Raw genomic sequence first — 4,897 nt, 5'->3', positions numbered from 1 at the left:
ATAGACACCCCCTCCCCATAGCATGGAGGGGAGTGTTACCCCCAATCCCCCCCCCCCAGAGGGGTCACCCCTAATTACCCCCCCCCCCCCAGCATGACCCCCATAGACACCCCCCTCCCCCATAGCATGGAGGGGAGCGTCACCCCCAATCCCCCCCCCGGGGGGTCACCCCTAATTACCCCCCCCCCCAGCATGCCCCCCATAGACACCCCCTCCCCAGAGCCTGGAGGGGAGCGTCACCCCCAATCCCCCCCCCAGGGGGGTCACCCCTAATTAACCCCCCCCCCAGCATGCCCCCCATAGACACCCCCTCCCCAGAGCCTGGAGGGGAGCGTTACCCCCCCAATCCCCACCCCCCCGGGGGGGTCACCCCTAATTACCCCCCCCAGCATGCCCCCCATAGACACCCCCTCCCCATAGCATGGAGGGGAGCGTTACCCCCAATTCCCCCCCCGGGGGGGTCACCCCTAATTACCCCCCCCAGCATGCCCCCCATAGACACCCCCTCCCCATAGCATGGAGGGAGCGTCACCCCCAATCCCCCCCCCCGGGGGGGGTCACCCCTAATTACCCCCTCACCCGGGGGGGGCTACCCCCAATCCCCCCCTAACCTCTGGGGGGGGGCTTTAGGCCCAATTACCCCCCCAGGGGGGTGATTACCCCCGACCCCCCCTCCCCCCCCATACCCCCCCCCGGGGGGGGCACCCCCCCATCCCTGAGGGAGGGACCCCCCCCAAGTGGGCGGGGCGCCCCTCCCGACCCCTCCTACCTGCGAGGCGCTGCCATGGCGACCGCCGGCTGCCTCCGAGGGGGGGGCCCGCGGCTCCCCCCCGCCGTCACCGCCGCTTGGAGCCGAGCGGGAGCCGCGGCCGCCGCGGGCCCCGCCGCTGCCATGAGGGGGGTACCCGCCGCCGCCGCCGCCCTGACTGACACTGACTGACAGGCGGCCCCGCCCCGCAGCCAATCACCGCCCCGCCTCTGCCCGCCCCCCCGCCGCCCCGCAGCCAATCGCCGCCGTCCGCCCGGGAAGGAGCCGCGGCGGGGGACCCGGCTACCAAACCGCGCCTGCTGCGCCCTGAGCCAATGGGCTGGCTCGCGGGGAGTTGATGGGCAAGGCGCCCTCCAATGAGATTCAAGGAGATGCTTCCCCTCCGGAGGGGGGTGGGCCCCGCCTTGCGGAGAGGCTAATGGCAGGCGCAGGTGGTGATGATGGATAGGTAGAGCGGCCAATCGACTGCCACATCTCGCTTGGAGTGGCACCTGGCTGACAGGAGAGGGCAACAAGCCCCGCCTCTTCAGCTGAAGGGTTTGGGTTTGATTGACAGGAGACTCTACCAATCGCTGGCGCAGGAGAAGGTGAGGCAGCCTATAGGGGCGCGGAGACTAGGCGGCATTCACCCCTCCAGCACAGGTGGCTGATCCCGCCTTCCGGGAGATTTGCGGCTCTTATTGGCTGAAGAGGGATGATAGGCAGGCTCTTCCACTATGGGGCGTCGAGTAGCTGTTCGCAGCTCTGCGGTGTGGGGTGCAGGGTGGAGTCAACCGCCATTACCTCAGGGAGGGCGCCCGGGTAGGGGGAGCCGGACTCGGGGGTCCCGAGATCCCCAGGGATGGGGTGTTGGGGTGACCGGGGTCCCCCATCCCATAGCAACCCAGGGTTGGGGACATGGGGGACAATGGGATCCCAGCTCCCGAAAATGGGGGAGACGGGGGGTCCCACATTTCTCAGGGCTTCAGGTCTTGGGGCACAGGGACAGGGATATGGGGGCCTGAGAGGCCTGCTGTCCCCAGGGACAGGGCTGTGGGACACCGGGGGTGTCCCCAGGGCCTGGGGGGTGCTGAGGTGCCATCGGGGATATTTTTAGTGGTGCTGGAAGTGGGGGGGTTTTGGGGAGCTTAAAAGGTTTTCAACCACCCCAGCTTCTGTATTTAAAAAAATAAAAAGATATAAATCCCTAAAAACGGTTGAAGAGATAAGGACGTGAGAGGTATAGGGGTGGGAGCTGGTGTTTTCCATTCCCTCTTAACTTTTATCTGTCTTCGATTCTTACAGCTTAAAAAGCGCCATCGGTGATTTTTTGGGGTTTTTTTTGTGTTTTTTTTTAAACTTTCTCATGCCACTGGGACAAACTGCACGCTGGCAGCAGAGAGAACCACCGCGAGAGCGCATGGGCCAAATCCACAGCGTTTTGACCCCAAAGGGCGTGGGTAGACACCCTGGGGAGAAGTTTGGCCTCGACTTCCCCGAAAATCGGGATCAAAAAAGGGGAAACTGGACAAAAGGAGGAAGCTGCTTGACCTGAGAGCAGGGGAGCGGAGCGAGGGACGTGCCACTTTTGGCTGTGTTTGCTCTTCCCGGGGTGTGCCGCTGTGACATTCAGCTGAAATTGGTCAATGGTGAAGTTATTCATAAGTTCTAACTTTCATTTTCCACGATAGCCAGCCCACAGGATGCCTGGCTCAAAGCCCTGCGGGCATTCGAGCAACAGAAAGAATTTTCCAGAGAAGGAATGAAGGAAACGGCGCGCAAACCCCCGAGGATTTTCACAACGCTAAGTTTCTCGCATTAAGAACGCACGAAATTATCACAAAAAAACGCTGAACAAAATGCTGAAGAATTCCCACCAAACCAAACCAAAAAAAAAAAAAAAAAAAAAAGCGAAATTTAGGTGCTCACCTTGGCCATTTCGGCATGAAGCCTCCAAAAAAACGGCCTCCCCGGGCGGGCGTCAGCCTCGTTTGAGGAGAGCAGAGTATGTTTTTTAACCAAATCTTCTAAAAATCAACAGGGAAGGGCTGCCCAAGCGCATTCGCCGCTCCAAAGCTCCTGAGTGCGCAGATTTTTATTTTTTTCTAGGAAATCAGAATTACGAAACGCGAGCGTTTCCTTCCCCCCAGGATGAGATGACGTATCTTGCCCACTGCATAAATTGGGCCAGCGTCAAAAGAAAAGGATCCGAGATGTCACCAGGCGAAGGTGCCGTTGGCACCTACGAGAGATGCGATTTTGATGACGGGGTGGCGTTGCAGAAACGAGAGCGGAGGAAAACACCTAAAGGAGGTATCGGGGCGATTTGGGGATCCAGAGATGTGAAAGTGGAGGGTTTCAGCTCTTTAAAACTTGTCTTTCTCCGAAGTTACATCCAAATTTTCATGCCTGGTTCCTCCGTTGGGTCACAACCTAGGAAAAAAAAGAGTTCCGAACGTGGAGGACGGGGTGGTGGAGCCACTCGAGAGGTTCTTTTTGGTGGGACCTCTCCTCTTTGTGCTGCTCTTAGGAAAATATCTGTTGGGGGAGAGTTATTGGGGGCCGCCTCACCCGATTTCACCCCTGGCAGTGCTGTCCCTCCTTGTCTCGCCTCCGGAACGAGCTGTTGCGCTGCTCTACGTGCTTCTGGCCCTCACCTTCGTGCTCTTCATGGCTCTCACCATCATGAATCTCCGGAGAGGTGAGTCCGCCACGCGCTACTTGCTCTGATTGCCCCCGCTGAGGGTAGGGCGGGCGCGATTTGGGGGAAAACACCAGCGGATGGAGGGAAACATGGCTCCGAGTTAGGACCCAAGGCTCTTTTGCAGCCCGCGAATTCTCTGGGGCTGGATCTGGAGCGAAGGCGAGCGCTCTCTTCCTCTCTCCCAGTATCGGCGGCACGGGAGGCGTTGGAGGAAGCCCAGGCGCGGAGCAAGAACAGCCACGTGATGGCATGGCACAACCTCTCGGAGGTCCAGCGCACCCTCGGTACGACATCTCGCCCCCAAAATGGCTCCCCGGCACCCGCCGCACCCTCGATACCCGCACAGATTTTGCCCCCGGTGCTTCCTGGGGTGCTTTTTCCAGCAAAAAAAAATGAACCAAAGCCCCTTTCCATCAGGACAGAGATGGTCAGAGCTTGTTTTGAGCTTTCTCCTCTTATTTTCCCCTTAGATAAACAGCTCTCTGGCGAGCTCAAGGCGATTCATGGCCAACTTCTGAACGGTACGCCAAGGAAAAGGCGGTTTTTGGGGAAATACGGGCAGAATCCCGAATACCAGGCGCAGGCAGCGGCGAGATGGGGGTCAAAAGGGTCAAAAGCGGAGGTCTTCTTCCTTCCAGTGTCACAAGAAGTGGAGAACATGCGGTGGAAGATGATGCAGTGCAAATTGGAGCGCGAGAAGGAGCTGTCGGATCGCCTCCGCGCCCTGGGTGAGCGCCTGATTTTGATGGAGAAGCGTTAAATTCAGTCCTTCTCCTCGATTCTCAAAACACACGGCCATGGGGTGGATGCTCCAAAAGATTCCTAAAATGTGCACCGGGAGCGCACAAAGCCAATCTTAATGAGTTTGAGATGTCATTAAGCATAATATTAAAGGAAAAAAGCCTTTCTCAGCTTGTTGATAAACACCGTAAAAAGCTCATTTAGCGAAAGGGCTTTGAGGTTTCACTGCCCGAAGCTTAGAGAACGGTCACTCGCACCAGGAAAACACACAGCGAAAGCCACGGTGTAAATCGGGACAGCAAGGAAAAGGGGAAGGGAAACACAAATGGGGGTGGGTTTTCTTTTTTTTTTTTTTTTTTTTGGTGTCTTTACAGTCGCTGAATTACTTGTTGTTCTCTCCCCGGCAGAGGAAAGGGACACGCTGCAGCCGGTGCTGCAGCAGCTGGCGGAGGTGAAGCAGGAGCAGAGCCGCGCGTCCGTGCTCCTCGGCGAGGCGCTGGAGGGGATGCGCAACCTCTCCGGTGAGGCGCAGCGTCGGGCTGAGCCCGCCGGCATCCCCCTGCGCTCACCCCCCGCGTTCTCCTTTATTTTTTCGCCCCGTTTTCCCTCAGAAATCCTCTGCACGAGTTGTCCCGATGGCTGGCAGCAGTTCGCCAAGACCTGCTATTTCTTCTCCAACACCAGCAAACCCTGGCCGGCTGCTA

The sequence above is a fragment of the Pelecanus crispus genome, chromosome 27 (assembly GCF_030463565.1).
Source record: "Pelecanus crispus isolate bPelCri1 chromosome 27, bPelCri1.pri, whole genome shotgun sequence".
NCBI lineage: Eukaryota > Metazoa > Chordata > Aves > Pelecaniformes > Pelecanidae > Pelecanus > Pelecanus crispus.
The sequence above is the reverse complement of the archived record's forward strand: the minus strand, read 5'-3'. Positions refer to the sequence as shown.